Genomic DNA, 20,631 nt, shown 5'->3' on the forward strand with positions numbered 1-20,631 from the left:
AAAAAGTGCCAATTAAAGTGTTGACATTGGCTACTAAAAGCAATGAGATGAAGCAACCAATTATTGAGAGTCAAAGTGCCAAATCTAAAGAAAATAAGTTGAGAGTGCACAAGGTAAAACAAGAATTGCCATTACTTCAAAAAAATCGCAGCCGGGGTGCCCACTCGGCTTATCATATTGGAAAAAGAAGAAATTACAAAATCTTAGTGCACAAGAACTTGAAGAAAGGAACATGGCATGGGTTCCCAAAGGAAGTGCTCAACATAAGAATTATGTGCAAGCTTCCATTACAAAAAATGCGACAAAGGTGAAGAAGGAAAGAGTGAAAATTATGAAGGACCAAGCCAAAGGTTTCAGCATCTTCGGTCTACACATTGTCCATATTCTTCAACTATGCCATTAACGCCTATGTCATGGAATTCGTCATCAGGTATGATTGGTAACCCTCAATGGGCTTATTTTAATCTATGGATGCAATATAATTTCTTACATCATGAAAGGGTATTACCAGGTCACTATACATTTGATTAGCTACAAGTTTGTTGCTGATCCAAAGGGCCGAAATACTTGATTTGTCATTTCATTTGTTTGTTTCGGCTATATGTGCTTTGAACGAAGTTTACATGGTAATGGCGATATTTATCTATCGTCCTAAGAGTATGTCAATGCATGGCCGGTGTAGTATTCTAACATCGTCCTTAGTTCGATTGAAGAGCGAGACAAGGTACGTGCTCATGGAAATTTATATTTATATTTGAATCGAGTTGAGACGTCATGATCGATGTCATTGAATACATGTTGTATAGACCAATTCATATTTGCAGAATTGGCCAGTGAGCTTATACTTTGTTTGGATATGATTTGGCTTATGCATCTTTCAGATCTATAAGAGGCCAAATCATAGCTGATTTTATTACTGAACATCGGATTAATGACATGCATAATATTGATATTAGCCTTGTCTCTCTAGTACTATGGATATTATGTTTTGACGGTTCAATTCATAGCAATGGCCAAAGTGTTGGTGTTGTTTATATATCTCCTTATGGTACTATTTTTGAAGCCTCATGCCGCTTAGAATATTTTTATGCACGATTAACCAAAGCCGAATATGCATTATTATTCGGATTGAATCTTTTACTTGCTATAGGTGCTATACATATTTAAGCTTTCGGTGATTCGTTATGAGTAGTGCAACAAATATCCAAGGGTTATCAATGTTTTGACGAATCACTTATAGTTTATCTTGGGGTATGTCTAGATGCAAAATTGCCTTGATTTGCTTTAAAATTGCTCATATATTTAGACATGACAATTTGAAATAATTGGCACAGCAAGCATCCGGCTACTATGTTAACCATGGTGTATTGCATTTCTCTCAACAGCCGATGCTTAGTCTCGTCAACATAGGTAAGGCCGAACCGAAATCCATAGCTTTGGCCACTAATGAAATTTTTATGCATGCGAAAGTAAGGATTGGAGAAAGTTTATTGTTGATTATCTACAAAATCCTAGCAAAAGGGTGAACAATATGATTTGGACGTTGACCTTGAGATACATATCTATGGGACTTTATCATCGGATTGTTTTTTTCGAAACGGGGGCATAAGATTTGCCTCATCTATTATTAAATAAGGAGAGAATAGGGTTGAGAGAATTACAACACAACCACACATTCGGCATGACAATTACTCGACCAGAAAAATATTCCCTAATTTCTTTGCGCCCGCGGCCATCCAAAGCTTGGCCTCGTCGACGATGGCGGTGAGTAGGATGGTCGGTGGTGCACTTTTGTGGCAGAACACCCATTCATTTCTTTCATTCCAAATGGTCCAAGAGACGAGCATGGTGAGGGAGGCCATAGCTTGCCGGTTAGGGTTGCGGTTGTCGGTTCTCTTGTCCCACCACTGGTAGACGGAGTCGTCCATGAGCCACTCGGAAGTATCCATGTGCGCAAGACCTAGTTTCTCAATAACAGACTTCCATAGCCGAATCGTGTAGGGGCACTTGAAGAAAAGGAGGGCTCCTGATTCTTGCTCCCTATTGCAGAGCTTGCAAAGGCCACAATTTGGCCAACCTCGACGCTCCAAGCGATTGGCGGTCCAAATCCTATCTTGCAATACCAACCAAGCAAAAAACTTAACCTTTGGAGGTGCCCATGCCTTCCAAACCATGCGATCCAAGGGGGATAGAGTCATGCCTAGGAATTGAGCCTTCTACAACGCCCTATATTTCTCTCAAGTTTGCATCAAGGATTCGAAAAAAAAGATGGCCGATATATAATTATCGCCCTAAGCATATAAATGGCCGATGGAGTGTTGACATCGTCTTTAGAATCAACACGGTACAAGTTATTTTTCAGCACGCAAGCTTTGCCGGCATGTGTTGACACCCGATTTTGGCATGGTTAAAAAGACAATTAACATGGCCTCAAATGAAAAAGTGCTCAAAGTGAGAAAGTTTTGTATCTTCAAAAGAAGAAACTTTAATATTTGGGCCATAGTCATCCGATCTTATCTCTAAGACCGAAGTTGTGTTCGAAGTACTGAGATTTTGTATTCAGAATTCTATTTGTCTTATTACGCCCCCAAGACGGCCTCATATGGAAAAATGATCTACACGAATTGTCTTCATCTCGTCGAAACGGTCGATTTGGATATAAAAATCGTCCCAATCCGAGTTCATATGCAAAAGTTAAAACCGAAACTGTGCGGCTGCATCAGAATGGCCGGACACTCCTGGAATGATCATCCGGGTTTTGGATTTCTCCGAGGACGGCCGGACACTCCAGGGTTGATTGTCTGGGTTTTGGATTTTTCTGCCCCAGACTTCAGAAAACAGCAGAAACCCCCCTCAAGATGGTCTCTGATGAAAAAACGTTCAACATGAAAGTTGTTCATCTGGTCGAAACGGTCAAATTTGCTTTTGGGCTCATCTTCATCCGAGCTCGTTTATGGCCTGTCGGACCTAAAAACCGAACTGTTGTCCCAGACTTGCCTAAATCCGAGTTCGGTTAATTTTGAAAAGATTTGGACGTGATTTAGAGTCCTTTTCTTGCACGGGAAGTCCAGCCGCCTCATAAATAGATGAGAGGCGACGGCCGATTGAAAAACACACAATCAATCAATTCATCTAACACTTTTTATCTTTTATCTTTTTTCCTTAACCCTAGTTCTTCTTCTTCCTCGTTCTTCGTCTGTTCTTCTTGTCGCTTTTGTATTGGTTTTAAAAAAATAAACATGTCTTGCAAAAAGAACAGTACCAGGTTTGTTCTGTGTTTTAGAAAATCTACCATGACTTGCAAAAGAAAATAATACAATAGCAGCAATCAAAACAAAAAAATAATACAAAAAAGCAAGATGCTGCAATTAGAGCACCCCGCCCGCCGGAGATACTCCTTTTCCACTCCTTTTCCATTGAAAGGAAACACCGAAAGCGAAAATGTGATACAGTACTTGTTTTGATTCATAGACCTCAACATAAAGGATATCCTGGTTCAAACATAGGACGAAATAGATAGGAAGGTGAACGAACCTAGATGAGGACACCCTACTCTGGCATCGAAAATTTGACACCTTAATATCGACACTTATCTAGATACTCCTTTTTGAATGAAAGAAACAAAACCGAAAGCGAATATGTCATATAATACTCCCTTCGTCCGGAAATACTTGTCATCAAAATGAATAAAAGAGGATGTATCTAGACATATTTTAGTTCGAGTTACATCCCCTTCTATCCATTTTGGTGACAAGTATTTTCGGACGGAGGAAGTACTTGTTTGTTGATTCATAGAACTCAACATATGGTTCAAACATACGACGGAACAGATAGGAAGACGAATCTAGATGGTTCAAACATACTCTCGCATCAGAAATTTAGCACCGGACAATATCGATACTTATCTAGATGCGCACAGTATGCTACTCCCACATCCATGCAGCAACCAGCGGCGCTCCTCCATCCACATGCTCAAAGAAATCGACCATATCGTCCTCCTCCAGTTCGAGCTCCTCAGGGGTGCTCTCGGGGCGAAACCGAGAGCCGTTGATCATGAAGACGCCCGTGCCGGGAGTTACTTCCGGCACCTTGTGGTACCACACGTCTTTGAGGACTTGGAGCTTGTCGGTCATCTTCATGGTGTGGCGGACCACGCGCTCCTGGCTCACCACTTTGAGCGTGATCAGCCGAGCCACCGCCGCCTTGGAGTCCACCTCCTCCTCCGTAGACAAGTGCTCCTTCCTGGCCTGCCCAGCCCCTGCCATGGTTTCCGGTTTAGTGGTGGTGTTGTTCTGGAATCTGGAGTTCTTGTTTAGCGACGGGGAAGTGATAGAAGGTGAGTGCGTCGTTTATACACGAAGAGTGGTTAGTGGTAGTACGGATGAGTAAATGGTTGTGCTTGCTGGTTGGTTCGTAGCGCGCCGAGAGATAAATGGTGAAGACTGAAAGAGGGCTGCACGAGTCAAAGATTACTGCGCATGCAACAATTGCTCTTCCCAAGGGTACAGACTACAGAAACACGGCGTTCCGAGCGAAGCTAATGTCCCTCATTTTAAGCATGGATTTTCTACAGCGCGTTCTGTTCAAAGCGAGCACCTCCAACAGCCTGCCACTGCTTAGAGCATCTCTAGCAGACCCCGTAAAATCCCGACCCACATAAACCGTTTACAGTTCGACGAAGATCTCGTTTGCGTGTCAAAAACGTGCGCGGCAAAACAGAAACCGTACATGAAACTGCATAATTTGAAAAAAAGTTTCACAGAAGAAATTGCCACCATACTAGTTCATCACATACTACATGATCATTCATAGTTGGTCATCGCATACTACATTATCATACATACTACATTCTACTACTACTACTAGAGGGAGGGGAGATCTCGCGGTGGCAAGGCCGAGGTCGATATACCGAAATGGACGAGCTCGCGGCCGAGGACGATGCGGTGGAGGAGCTCAGTCCTCGTCGGAGCTGACGAGATCGATGAACGTCGACCTCTGCTCCTCGCGGATGCGCCGCCACTCGTCGTCCTTCTCCTTTGCGGCAAGGTTGGCTGTGATCGCCTGCTGGAGGATGAGGTCGTCGACCTCGTCGTCGTGGCGCCGGCGCTCCGCCTCCTCGCGCAAGCGCCGCTCGGCAATGGCGGCCGCGACCGTGTCGAAATCGGCCACGAAATCTTCGGGCCCGACGACACCTCGGCGCTCGATCTCCTCCGGCTCCTGCTTGACGGCGACGACCTCGATCTCCTCTGGCTCCTTCGACCACTCCCTCTTCACAGGGAGAAGCCTCGCGCCGGAAGAGGAAGAGCTCGTGGCGTGGGAAGATCTCGTGGCGGAGGACGAGCCCGCGGCCGAGGAGGCCGTACGCCTGTGCCGACGGTCGTATTCCTCCGTCTAGCGGACGAGGAAGCTCGGCGGCGGCGAGAGGCCCCTGTTCGTCCACTTCCTCGCCCCGCGCTTCCTCGCGTCGTCCGAGCGGACACACCGCTCGCGCTCGGGGTCGCCGCCCCCGCCGGAGCTACTCCCGGAGCCTTGGCCGGAGCTCCACATGCGGCCACATGGCGGCTGGAGATGGAAGGGGCTCACCGGCGGCTAGAAATGTGAGGAGGGAAGTGGGGAATTGCGGAGAGATGCGGCGGCGGGGGGATAGGGTTTCGACTCGCATATGCACTGCGAACCCGTAGATATACTGCTTGGGAGGGGGGAGGCGGTTTGCGAACCGCGGTAAAAAAAATTACGGACCGGGCGAGTATACGGGCTTTGTTCTGACCAGAAAATTGGGCCGAGCCCATATACAAGCCAGAATTTTGCGGGTTTGCGACTTTTGCGGGGTCTGCTAGAGGTGCTCTTATATCATCTTTGGGATCAGGTGACTTACCTTCAGGCAGTCACGCTGTAACATGCGGCCACACATCCAGCTTTCATTATACATCCAAGGGCCATCAGCAATCAATGTGAAAAAAGCTCCAGATCTAGCACACGCACACACGGAGACGCCCACACTTGCAGCAGGTAGAGCTTTTTAGAAGAAGTACTAGAAATTAAGAGCAGATTTAGTAGGACCGTTCCCAAAAATTATATTTGATAGAAACAACTGGACTGATTATGCATGAACATTAAAAAAAAACTGAACAATTTAGTAACACTTTCATTGTTTAGCATACAAATTCTGTAACCAGATCAAAGAACCAAAGTCCGGCCACTAAGCAGTATTTTAGACATGTGTACGTCTCATCTAATGTATGAGTAAGGGCAACTCCAATCGGCCGACCCAAATAGAGACATCAAAGTCTGGCTTTGTCCGTCCGTCTATAGGTGTGCCCAACGTGCCGGATGCATTTCAGATTGTGAACATTTTTTGAATTAAAAATATATAGACATTGCCACCCAAAGTCCCTCTGTTACATTGACTAAAATAAAAAAAATCATAATAAAACCTAGATCTAGTGGCGGTCACCAGGCGTGCGCGGACGGACAGTTCAAATCCATATTACAAACTACTTAGAGCATCCATGGATGTGCGCCCCAAATCCGCCTCAAACGCCTGGTCGGACGGCCCGATCACTCGCCAGTCACAGAAAAGCAACCCAGATGAATGATAGGGTCCCACACGGAATCGCGCAGAAACCCCGCTGTCCAACGGGCGTCTCCTCCGATGGGGGGTGTGAATGTCTCGTGGCGCCGCTCCCGCTCGTCGCACGAGGCCAAATTCGGCTATTTAACCCAGCAAGCATCCTCCAACCCTAGCCACATCCACCTCCTACCTCTCCGCGACGCCAACCCGAGCCCATATCCACCTCCTCTCTCCTGCTCCGCCGCTCTTCCCACGCCCTCCGGCTTCGCCATGGTTCTCCAAAAGAAGACCACCTATTCTATGCTCACGCCAGAGCATCAGTTCCAGATTGAGCAGGAGATCCGGGTGAGGGGCGCCGCCCGGCTCGTTGTCGGCTTGCCTTCGAACTCACTGGAGCGGGAGGAGGAGGAGCAGCCGAAGGAGGAGGAGGAAGAGGAGCAGCAGCCGGGGGAGGAGCTGGCGCCCACTCCTGGCTTCAACATGGAGGACGTGGAGGCAGAGTTCGTGGTCTCTCAAGCGGCCGAGATGGCGGAGCAGCATGCCATCCTGAAGTCCATCCAGGATGAGGCCTATGTGGAGGCCAACCGACAGTTAATCCGACAAGAACAGGCAACGATCGACACGCTCTTTGAGGAGATCGAAGCGGAGATGAAGGCGGAGGCCGACGCGGAGCACCTGGAGGAGCCGCAGGAGCCGGAGTTGTGGGTGCCGCCCATGTACCCGGAGCCAAGCACATAGATAGTGGAGATCTTCGACGAGGATTATGGTAGTATAGATTACTTGATATAGTGATTTTTCTTGTTTGCATGCTTTTGTATGGATCTAAGATTTCCAATATGTGGTATCCGGATGGAGAGGAGCAAATTTGAGGCGTGACCGGTCACTGTCCGCGGGGTGCGTCCACGGGCGTTTAGGGGTCAGATTTGCTGTCCGCGGCTATAATTGCTCTTAAAACATAAACAAACATATATAAAATGGGGAAGGGTATAGGAAATCACCATTTCCTCGCCGACCCCTTTTCCTTCCGGTCACTGGCGCAGCTGTGCCCCTCCTCCATCTACGCGTCCGCTTGTGGTTGTGCGTCGTTGTTGGAGCTAGAGGTGGAGCCGTCCGTCTAGTTGGAGTCGGAGCCGCACATTTGCCCCGAGAGCCTGCAGAGTGGACAGTCCTGCTCCTTAGCATGGCGGGTCACCTTCACCTTGGCTGCCGCCTCCTTCTCTCCCTCGCACTCCGACAGGTCAATGGCGAGTCTGAACGCCTTGACATTCCTGCGGTGGAGGTGCCGCGCATCCGTCTCCATCGTTGTGAGAGAGCGGCAGAGGACCAAGGAGGATCCATCAGCGCGCTCGCACACGTGCCCGGTGCGCGGTAAGCGCCTTCCCCGCAGTCACCCTCTCCCTCGTTCTCTGCCGCTCGCGGAGGGCCGCTCGTGCCTCTGACACGGGCGTCCTTGTGCACGTGGGCACCGGCGCAAGCACGAGGACCCAACAGTGTCCGTGTACCACTTCGGGGAAGATGGTGGTGGTGGTGGGCGGTGTACATGAAGGAGATTCGGAGCAAAGCAACCATAGATGCATGACGGGCGGGATGAGCCGGCGACGTCGCCGGCACTGCGTCGCCGGGCGACGGGACCTAAGGAATAGAAGGAGGCAGATCCGGGGCTGCCCCTCATGTCCACCTTGGACAACTCCAACGCAATCTGGAGGGCCAGGTCCTTGTCGACATCGATGTCAGAGTAAGAGCGGTTGTTGGAGCTCGACATGCTTGCCCGAGTCATTGCATTGGATCCAAATCGGAGAAATCGGAGCGTGGGAGAAGAAGCAATGGAGCTATATCAGAGTGAAGTGAGCTAGGGTATCCGGATTGGGGGTTTTGTGGGGACGGAGTGGGGTCGACGGTGAGTCGGGCTGCTGTGGCGAACATGCCCAAGCCGTCCCATATCCGCCCTACATTTGGCTTGAATATGAGGGACGCCGAACAAAGTGGGCGTTTGAGGCCGGTTTGAGACGTGCAGATGGGTCATTTTTTTAGTGGTTAGTGATCGGTCCGGCCGCCCGGTAATTTGAGACCGGTTTGAGGCGCCCAGCTGTAGATACTTGATGTCTACTACACAACCTTCTTCTTGTAGACGTTGTTGGGCCTCCAAGTGTAGAGGTTTGTAGGACAGTAGCAAATTTCCCTCAAGTGGATGACTGAGGGAGTCCTGGATTAGGGGGTCCTCGGACAGCCGGACTATATGCTTATGCCGGACTGTTGGATTATGAAGATACAAGATTGAAGACTTCGCCCCGTGTTCGGGTGGGACTCTCCTTTGCGTGGAAGGCAAGCTTGGTGATTCGGATATGTAGATTCCCTTCTCTGTAACTGACCCGATGTAACCCTAGCCCCCTCCGGTGTCTATATAAACCGGAGGGTTTAGTCCGTAGGACAACAACAATCATAATCATAGGCTAGCTTCTAGGGTTAGCCTCTATGATCTCGTGGTAGATCAACTCTTGTAATACTCATATCATCAAGATCAATCAAGCAGGAAGTAGGGTATTACCTCCATAGAGAGGGGCCGAACCTGGGTAAACATCGTGTCCCCCGCCTCCGGTTACCATTAGCCTTAGATGCACAGTTCGGGACCCCCTACCCGAGATCCGCCGGTTTTGACACCGACATTGGTGCTTTCATTGAGAGTTCCACTGTGACGTCAAAAAAAGGTTTGATGGCTCGCCTTGTTATCAAGGACAACATTGCCTCCGGGGGAGCCCTGGCTTTAGGCCAAACCCTCCGACTAGGCAGCTTCCCATGACCGCTCGTTCGGCCGCCGTGCCGACGATGACTTCTCGGGTCATCGAAAATAGCCTCCACGTCAGCTCGGAATACGCCGAGCGGATGGATCCAATGGAACTTTCGTCCTTGAACGAGCTCTTGGATCGCATCGCCGCCTTGGGAGTCGCTACGGACTATGATTGGATTGGGCTTGAACCCGATCAAAGAGAGATCAACTCTCCGCTGGTCACCCATCAAATAGCGGTGGTGGAGGAGCAATGCAACAACTCTTCCTCTATTTTGAGGATGAACTATGTCCGGATTCCCGAGCTCTTTGAGCCGGATACCCGCTCGCGGGAGGACATGGCCCAAGGTCTGAATTTAGAATCAGACGGCAGGCCAGAAAAACTGGGTAACATCCCGGAACCCGAACTACCAAGTTTGGAAGTTCCTCAACCTCTGGGTCTCGGATCAGGTCAGGGCTTGGACTTAAATCCACCCACCCACGTAGATACAAGCGATCTTTCCCACATCAGACAACAATCCCAAGAGACAGTACATCACTTTTGGGCCAGATTCCTCCTTGTAATGAGCAAGGTTAAGGACTATTGCGAGGAAGACGCAATCTCATTCTTTTGCAAAAATTGCACGGACAAGGGAATCCTTAACGCCATAAGTCGCCGTGACATATCACACTTCGCTGACTTGTCGGCCGTATTACAGAAGTACTATGCAATGGAAAGCGCCTAGAAAATCCAGACAACATTCTGGGGTCCTCCGGCTCTCACTAAACTCCTCGTCCAAACCAAAAGGGTATACTCTCGAAAGTCACCCGATCCAATCATAAAGAAACCAAAGCCCACTACAGGGCGTGGAACCATATTGGAGGGATGGCTTAATAGGCCATGCAAAATTCACACCACAACGGATACCGTACCAACACATAGCCTTAGAGAATGTTAGATACTTCGGCAGGTGGCCAAGAGCGGCGAGGATATCCTCATTAACAATACCGTAGAGCATCATCCCGCAGAAAACAATAATACAATGTTGACAGTCTTCGAGACTTTCACCTCGAATAACAGGCGCAAGAGAGCATTCGGTGACCCTGCCGAAGTCTGCCACGTTGCAGCAATAAATCCCTGGAACGACACAGCTATAACCTTTAATGCCAGTGAAGAACCTCAATACCGAACAGTCCAAGCACCAGCCTCTTTGGTCCTTCATCCAATTGTGGACGGCTTTCAGCTTACTAAAGTGCTCATGGACGGCGGCAGCGGATTAAACCTCATCTACAAGGAAACTCTCAACAAAATGGAAATAGACAAGAGTCGCATTGAGCAAAGCAGCACGACCTTCCGAGGGATTATCCCTAGTCGGGAGGTATGATGTGCGGGAAAAATCACACTCGATGTGGTATTCGGCACACCGGAAAATTACAGGTCCGAAGAGATAACATTCCAAGTGGCCCCGTTCAGTAGTGGATACCACGCCCTTTTAGGGCGGGACACATTCGCGAGCTTCCAAGCTATACCCCATTATGGGTACATGAAGCTCAAGATGCCTGGGCCCAATGGAATAATCACTCTAGCTAGTGATCCGGACATAGCACTTCGCGTCGAAAATAAAACCGCAGCCTTGGCCCTTGAGGCATTATCCGAAGCCCTCGTGGCCGAATAATTAACTGCAGTATGCTCCACAGTGGACAGGGACGACATGATACTCGATAAGCGATTCAAGCCCACCTCTTTCAAACCAGCGGACGAAATAGTCAAATACCATGTCCACCCAATGGACTCTACAAAAACAGCATCCATCGGGGCATAGCTGAACCCCACAATCGACGCCGCACTGCGGGCGTTCTTACGCGAGAATGGGGACATCTTCGCCTGGCACCCTTCAGATATGTCAGGGATCCCACGCAGGCTGGCCGAGCATAGTCTCAACATATTGAAGGGATACAAGCCGGTCAAGTAGACACTACAGCGCTTTTCAGAGCCTAAACGACAAGCTATGGGAGAGGAGCTAGCCAAGTTACTCGAAGCCGGATTCATCAGAGAAATAAAACACCCGGACTAGCTAGCAAACCTGGTGATGGTACCAAAGAAGGACAAATCTTGGCGCCTATGTGTCGATTTCAAGGACCTCAATAAGGCTTGCCCCAAGGATCCCTTCCCACTCCCCCGCATCGATCAAATTATCGACGCTACCGCAGGACATGACTTATTGTGCTTCCTCGATGCATACTCCGGATACCATCAAGATGGCAGAGTCCGATCAAGCCGCAATGGCATTCATCACCCCATACGGCCCTTTCTGTTTCAACACCATGCCTTTCGGGCTCAAAAACGCCGGTGCAACCTACCAACGCATGATTCAGACATGCAGGGAAAAACTAATCGGCAAAACAGTTGAGGCATACGTAGACGATGTGGTCATCAAGACCAGACACGTCGAATCTTTAATAGATGACCTGAGGCTCACGTTCGACAACCTCCGAACATATGACATCAAGCTCAATCCAGAAAAATGTGTTTTCGGCGTTCCCGCCGGAAAGCTCCTGGACTTCATCGTTTCCAACAGAGGAATTGAAGCAAACCCGGCTAAAATCCAAGCTTTGTCAGAGTTGGCTACCCCAACAGACCTCAAACAAATCCAGAAATTAACTGGATGTGTGGCTGCCTTAAGCCGCTTTATCTCCCGATTGGGAGAAAAGGCACTACCTCTTTATCGCCTTCTTCGACGCACCGAACACTTCGAGTGGACGGATGCGGCTACGGCCGGACTGGAAGAAATAAAGGCCCTCCTGGCCAGCAACCCAATCCTTGCCGCACCAAACATTGGTGAACCCATAATATTATATATTGCTGCAACACACCAAGTTGTAAGCGCAGTGCTCGTCGTCGAACGAGAGGAGGACGGACATAAGTTCCCGCTTCAAAAGCCAGTATACTACGTATCCACTGTCCTCACACCATGCAAATCACGGTACCCACATTATCAAAAGATTGCATACACGGTCTTCATGGCATTCTGGAAACTACGACACTACTTTCAAGAGTGTTCAATCACGGTGGCCTCCGAAGTACCACTCAGCGATATAATAAATAACCGCAATGCCACGGGCCGAATTGCTAAGTGGGCCATCGAGCTCCTCCTGTTCGACATTACATATAAACCACGGCAAGCCATTAAATCGCAAGTGCTGGCTGACTTCGTCACTGAATGGACAGAAGCCGAACTCCCTAAAGAGTACGGCTCATATTTGAATTGGATCATGCACTTTGACAACTCTAAAATGCTGGCCGGTCTGGGAGCGGGTGTTGTCCTGACACCCCCCACCGGAGATACAGTCCAATACGTACTTTAAATATTATACACAGACTCCAACAATGCAGCCGAACACGAGGCTCTGTTGCACGGTCTTCGGATGGCTGTCTCCATGGGCATTCAACGCCTAGAAGTGTGTGGGATTCATACCTCACAATATCACAAATAAATGGAGACTTTGATGCCAAGGATCCGAAAATGGCGGCTTATCGCAATGCCGTCCTCCAAATGTCAGCTCGATTCGAGGGGCTTGAATTTCATCATGTGGTCCGAGAAAACAATCAAGCGGCGGACGTCCTTTCCCGCATCAGCGCTAAGCGTGACCCCATCCCACCTAACATCTTCTCGGAAAGGCTGTTCAAGCCATCCGTGGTGTGGCAAGGGGAAACATGCAATACTAGTCCGGAACCGACCACAACCCCAGATTCTGAACACACTGACATAATCGGAGGCTCTGCCACCGAAATAACACATTCGGCCCATCTAATCATGGTTGTCATCGCCCCATGGACCGAACCCTTCTTGGCCTACCTAAATAGGCAAGAACTCCCCGAGGACCAAAACAAGGCATGCTGCATTGTGCGGCGCTCCAAAGCCTACAAGGTCCATGAGGCAGAGCTTTATAAGAAAAACGCCACCGGAGTGCTTCAAAGATGTATCTCCGAAGAGGAAGGGTGGCAGCTCTTGGCCGAAATTCATGCTGGACTCGGCGGCCACCATGCCGCAGCTCGGACCCTTGTAAGCAAGGCCTTCCGTAGAGGTTTCTACTGGCCGACAGCCCGAGCAGACGCACAAGACCTTGTCCAACATTGCGTCGGTTGCCAGTTCTGCGCCAACCAAAGCCATATGCCATCCACCGCTCTCCAAACAATCCCCATAACTTGGACTTTTGCAGTCTGGGGGCTCGATATGGTCGGTCCCCTTAAAGGAGGAAGCCATAAGAAAAAATGCCTGTTGGTCATGGTGGATAAATTCACCAAATGGATAGAGGCCAAACCAGTCAAAACAGTCGAATCTGGACCAGTGATAGACTTCATATCAGGGGTCGTGCACCACCTATGGTGTCCCCCACAGCATCATCACCGATAATGGCTACAATTTCATAGCCGACGAGGTGAAAACTTGGTGCGGTAACATGGGCATTAAGCTCAATTATGCCTCCGTCTATCACCCTCAAACAAACGGGCAAGTCGAAAGAGCAAACTGTCTTATTATGAGCGGCATCAAACCCAGACTAGTGCGGTCTCTGAAGGAATCAAACACGCACTGTGTCGAGGAGCTTGACTCCGTACTATCGGGGCTGTGGACCACGCCAAATCGCACTACGATATACACCCTTCTTCATGGTGTACTGCGCAGAGGCAGTATTGCCCTGCAATATTATTCATGACTCACATCGAGTGTGCATGTATGAAGAGAGAGAAGCCGAGCTTGATCGGCAGGACAATTTAGATGCCCTAGAGGAGGAGCGCGACGTCGCAAAAGCCCGTTCCGCATTCTATCAGCAACTGGCTTGCAAGTATCAAAGGAGAGAAGTATGGGCCAAAACTTATAATGTTGGCGAACTAGTTCTATGCCTACCGGAGAAGAAAAAGGACAAGCTCAAGCCCAAGTGGGAGGGTGCCTTCATCATTGATAAACTTCTCATCAGAGGAGCGTACCGCCTGCGTGATGCATCAAATAATCGACTTGAGCCGAACCCATGGAACACGGCCAGACTCCAAAGATTCTACGCCTAGAGCCGAACTATGTGTTCGTCCCCTTCCCTCCGACTTTTTTTAGTTATATTCTATCTCTTTCTTTTTGTGGCTCTAAGGCTTTAAGTGTGACTCGACTACACACTTGTGACGTGCTAATCTTCAAGTATGTGCGCTCATTATACTTGGGGGCTTCCTATACAGAAGCTTAATATAATTATCTTCCGGGCATCACACCAACTGCATATGTGTATCTTTTCCATATGCACCTTTTCTTCACCATTATATGCATCGATATGACTTAAGTTTTGGCCAAGCCGGGTTGCCTGGCTCCTGTGTTTATGCCCTACGTTCCCGTTAGTTCGGCTAGGGCATAAGGGGAGCACCTTTGCAATTGTTACTGCCGGGTACGCCGGATGTGTACCTCAGACTGGGTGAAGTCGAAAGCTAGCGTTCTTAAGAGAATATTCGGCCGGTGAACTAAAGATGTTTTTCCCCTATTACATTACAAACCCCCAGACGTTGCATATACTGCATTTCTGCTCGCAGTTCGGACATGCACATTAATGCATGCATACCCAGGGAAAGGAACCCTTAACGGAACTATTCTCTCTGGAAGATGTTTCTTACTATCCATGTAATATAACATAGCTAGTTGAGTACTTGTCTGTTCAAGCAATTATGACCCCTACGCCTGGTTTCCACGCGTACCCCGGTTTACATAACTGAGCGGGTATTCGGAAACACTCCGGACTGTCGGGTCCGGAGGTTAAAGCGAAAAGGTCTGCCATGACAAATGATTTACAATCTAGCTAGGGACAAATATGTCAATTGAAGTACATAGTCACTTAGACTCACATACTTCTTATTCTATGCCATCCAACAGGCTGTCTAGCCTACAATCCTGTTGGGAATACTTTGCGGCTAATCCTACCTGGTCATATACCAGAATAAGGGGAATCTCATTCCCATATGACCCTACAGGTCCAACCCGGACCATGTGATACAGATCAAGCTTGGAATACCGTGTTTTTACCATGGCCCAAACTTCCCTCGCACCTTGTCGATAGGCCGATATCTTCCATAGTCAGAAGCGTGGCCGCGCTCCCTTAAGTAGCTGTACAAGATCCCCCATGCTTCCCAGTAGGGAGGCGGATGGCCACAAGGCCTTGGCGACACCCTGCACCACCCGCCGAACTTGTTTGTGCAGTTGTGAAAGCTCTTGCAGCAGATCGCCTGAGGATCCGGGCATCTCTTCTTCGGGATGACCAGTCAGCATACCTACAGACATAACTCTGTTAGCCCGTTTCTTTTCCGAACTATATAAAGGTTCGTTTGAGCACATCCTAAAAATGTTGCGTTGAAGCCTTCTATTCTCCTTCACGGAGTCAGCTGGCTGGGCCCGAACATCTTTTAATTCTACGCTCAACTGGGTATTGGCATCCTGGAGATCGTTTTTCTCCCGCCTGACGCGTGTAAGTACACGCTCGCCAGCATCTAGTTGTCGTTGAGCTCTTTGCTCGTCCTCTTGTAGGATACCTGGATTCACTCCGGGATTATCTGCGGAATCTATTGTCAGATCCGCAACGTGCCGAACACCAAATGGTACACGTATTTACATTTTTTCTCGATAGAGAGAAATATTGCCATATGAGGCCTTCTTGGATTCCTCCAATTCGGTAGTTGTGGCCCTTAGCTGGGCTTGACACTTCTCCAGCTCTAGAGACAAAAGGGTATTCTTCTTTGTACGAACCTATTCATACAATGATCCTTAAATCAGTTGTACCAACTATTTCAAGTCTCAGGGGCTACTGATACACATAATTATCAGATTTTGCTTACCCGTATATCTTTTAAATACTGGTTTGTGGCTCTAGCAAGGCCATCTTGAGCAGCTCGGATGTACGCTTCTCCCGAGTTCAAGGCATTAAAAGCCTCTTCGGAAAAACTAGGGTCGCAAAGTGCGGCCCGCCGACGCCGATGATTCATAACACTCTCCACCTCGGAATTTGTAGAGGATATTCTATCCGAATCCTCTATAGGAGGACCGTCCAGTGTCGTCCCCATGTTAGCCTCCATCCTCGAGGCCGGTTCTGGAATCCGGCTGGTAGAGGCGTGATGGGTAGGATCCCTAGATACAGTCCGGCGGATGTTCTTTGTGCCCAGACACAACGGATATTGTTATATTTTAAGATAACAATCAGGGAGCATGTTTTCAACCATACCTCTTTGATGGCGGCTCGACCATGTCTCTGCTTGCCTTTCTTTTTGGAAGCCTACCCGGTTTGGGCGCCCCTTGTTGGTGAGTCGCCGCGGGTTCGGCATGGCGCGTCGATGGCCTTCCCTTTATAGCATAATATATGTGCATTGGGTAAGGCGGAAAGAGTAAAATCCTTTTCGAAAGATAAGTCTCCTATTTACTTACACGTGATGCTGGGAGGAGGCCTAGATAGTCGGCAATGATGGGCACCAAGGTGCCGTCACAGCTCGCCTGGTAAAACACCCTGCCGTCAAGCTCCACAAATATGTATGGATCCTCTTCGAGTCCGGGGTCGAGGGCCCGGTTGTGGTCCTTTGACTATGGAGGCGGGCAATGGACCTCCCTCATAGCTTTTCTCATTTCCTGTTATGGACTAGCAGAGTAAATATTTGTGATGAAAAACTGTGGGAATGGACAGAGTTGAGTAAAAGATAGCAACTCACCCAGCCAGGGGGGTTGTACATGGAAAATCCATCCCGTGGCTTAATGCGGATGAACTCCTCTTCTTCCCCTTTGTATAAATCAGACAGTATTTTTGCCAGAGCGGTGGTGGAGTCCGGACCTTTCCGACTGCAGCGGGTTGAATCGTCTTCTTTGTTGAAGTGCCACATGGGACGCCCTCGATACTGGAGTGGCTGCACCCCCCACATTATGCATATAGACATAACCTCGATTATTGTCAATCCGGATTGGGCAAGCATTTTTATCATGCCCATCAATTGAAGGATCTCTCTGCTATCTTCCTCCTTGGGGCTCCAAGGACGCCAGCTACGGCGTTTCTTCAACGGGGCATTGTGAACTCAGGAAGACCCATTCGGATAGGGTCAAGAAGGGAGACGTCCTCTATATAAAACCACTCGGAAGGCCAATCCGCGGATGCCTTCTTCGGAGTGCCGGATAAGTATCCGGTCCCGGCGATGCGCCATATTTCGGCTCCGCCCACTTGGAATATTGATCCCTCCTGATTGCGAGGGACGAGGCAGAACAACCTCTTCCATAGCTCAAAATGAGCTTCGCAGCCGAGAAATAACTCGCAAAGGGAAACATAACCTGCGATGTGCAGGATAGAGGCAGGGGTAAAATTGTGCAGCTGGAGGCCATAATACTCCAGGAGCCCGCGGAGGAACGGATGGATTGGAAATCCGATGCCCCTCCGCAAGTAAGGGAAAAGGCACACTCGCTCCCCCCTGGATGGGTAGGGAAAACACTCCGCTTGCTCCCCGCCATCAAAGGTAGCTAATCCGGCCCGAACGGGGACAAGATATGCAGGTGGAAGAAACCCCTGGGTCTACAACTTCACCAATTGGCCGTGGGATATGGTACACTTCTCCCAATCACCTGGCTTGGCGCTATAGGGGCGAGAGGAAGAGCTGCGGTGGCCGACCATGATGGGATAATTTTTTAGGGCGCGCTCCGAAGAATCCTTGCTTGGGGAAGATGGTGTGATTTGGATATGAGGATCCCCGTCTCTTTAATAGACGATTTATTTACATGGTCAGGGTGGCAAGTGTAAAAATGCCCCGGCTTTTTGTATTTGCTCGACACATGGAGACTGATACTGTTAAGGTACTGTCGTGGAATTAACACGTCACATGTCCTCATGAAAGGACTTAGTCGTGGAGCCATCGCGACCGGTTAGCTTGAAGGGGTTAAACCGGACAAAGGACATGAGAGTTTTATACTAGTTCGACCCCTTCAATGAAGGTAAAAGCCTACGTCTAGTTGTGATGGAATTGATTGGGTTTCGATGACCAGGGAGAAAATACGCTTTGCCTCGGTCTCGAGTTGTTGTTTCTTGTCCCTGAACCGCCGCCGGGTCGTCCCTTTATATACACATGTTGACGCTCGATCAGTTTACAGAGTCCCGATGCCGGCTCATACAAGTGTCCGGCTCGGTCTCCTGATGTCTACTACACAACCTTCTTCTTGTAGACGTTGTTGGGCCTGCAAGTGCACAAGTTTGTAAGACAGTAGCAAATTTCCCTCAAGTGGATGACCTAAGGTTTATCAATCCGTAGGAGGCGTAGGATGAAGATGGTCTCTCTCAAACAACCCTGCAACCAAACAACAAAGAGTCTCTTGTGTCCCCAACACCACCAATACAATGGTAAATTGTATAGGTGCACTAGTTCGGCAAAGATATGGTGATACAAGTGCAATATGGATGGTAGAAATAGGTTTTTGTAATCTGAAATAATAAAAACAGCAAGGTAAATAATGGTAAAAGTGAGCGTAAACGGTATTGCAATGATAGGAAACAAGGCCTAGGGTTCATACTTTCACTAGTGCAAGTTCTCTCAACAATAATAACATAGATAGATCATATAACAAGCCCTCAACATGCAACAAAGAGTCACTCCAAGGCCACTAATAGCAGAGAACAAACGTGGAGATTATGGTAGGGTACGAAACCACCTCAAAGTTATTCTTTCGGATTGATCTATTAAAGAGTTCGTACTAGAATAACACCTTAATACACAAATCAACCAAAACCCTAATGTCACCTAGATACTCCATTGTCACTTCAAGTATCCTTAGGCATGATTATACGATATGCATCACACAATCTCAGATTCATCTATTCAACCAACACAAAGTACTTCAAAGAGTGCCCCAAAGTTTCTACATGAGAGTCAAGAACGTGTGCCAACCCCTATGCATAGGTTCATGGGCGGAACCCGCAAGTTGGTCACCAAAACATACATCAAGAGGCACATGATATCCCATTGTCAACACAGATAAGCATGGCAAGACATACATCAAGTGTTCTCATAAAAGACTCAATCCGATAAGATAACTTCAAAGGGGAAACTCAGTTCATCACAAGAGAGTAGAGGGGGAGAAACATAATAAGATCCAACTACAATAGCAAAGCTCGGGATACATCAAGATCGTGCCATAGAGGGAACACGAGAGAGAACACGAGAGAGAGAGATCAAACACATAGCTACTAGTACATACCCTCAGCCCCGAGGGTGAACTACTCCCTCGTCATGGAGAGCGCCAGGATGATGAAGATGGCCACTGGTGAAGGATCCCCCCTCCGGCAGGGTGCCGGGAAGGGCTCCCGAGAGGTTTTTGGTGGCTACAGAGGCTTGCGGCGGCGGAACTCCCGATCTATCTTGATATTCGATGGTTTTAGGGTACTTAAGGTTATATAGGCGAAAGAAGTCGGTCGGGGGGTGCTCGAGGGGTCCACGAGATAGGGGGCCGCGCCCTGTAGGGTGGGGGGCGTCCCCTATCTCCTAGGCTCCTCGAGGATCTTCTGACTTGATCTCCAAGCCTCCAGGATGACAATCTTCCAAAAAATCATGATGCCGAAGGTTTCATTCCGTTTGGACTCCGTTTGATATTCCTTTTCTTTGAAATACTGAAACAGGCAATAAAACAGCAATATGGGCTGGGCCTCCGGTTAATAGGTTAGTCCCAAAAGTAATATAAATGTGTATAATAAAGCCCATAATCATTCAAAACACATAGTAATATAGCATGAATGCTTCATAAATTATAGATTCGTTGGAGACGTATCAGCATCCCCAAGCTTAATTCCTACTCGTCCTCGAGTAGGTAAATGATAAAAGAAAGAATTTATGAAGTGTGAATGCTAGAAGGTGCACAAGTTTGATCAATGATAATTTCAATCACCTTTACTAGCATCATTATATGTCATAACAGTAGTTCATCTCATAAGACTTTTCACGAACTAGTAACAAGCAATTCACATGTTAAAGCATAGACCATAAACTTTCTTGAAAACTAGCAAAATTCATTTTTAGTCATCAAAACAATTGCAATTCATCCTATTTTCAGGAAGAGTCTATGTCAGAGCTTTGATTTAGCAAACTTCACATAATCAACTATCATATAGTCTTCTACAATTGCTAACAGTCACGCAATACTTGTGGTTATGAAGTTTTAATCAGACACAGAGAAAGATTGGGGCTTATAATGTTGCCTCCAAACGTATTCACCTTTGGGTGATGTCAACAATAATAGTTCATGCTAACATACATCAA

Source organism: Triticum dicoccoides, chromosome 2B, assembly GCF_002162155.2.
Source record: "Triticum dicoccoides isolate Atlit2015 ecotype Zavitan chromosome 2B, WEW_v2.0, whole genome shotgun sequence".
NCBI lineage: Eukaryota > Viridiplantae > Streptophyta > Magnoliopsida > Poales > Poaceae > Triticum > Triticum dicoccoides.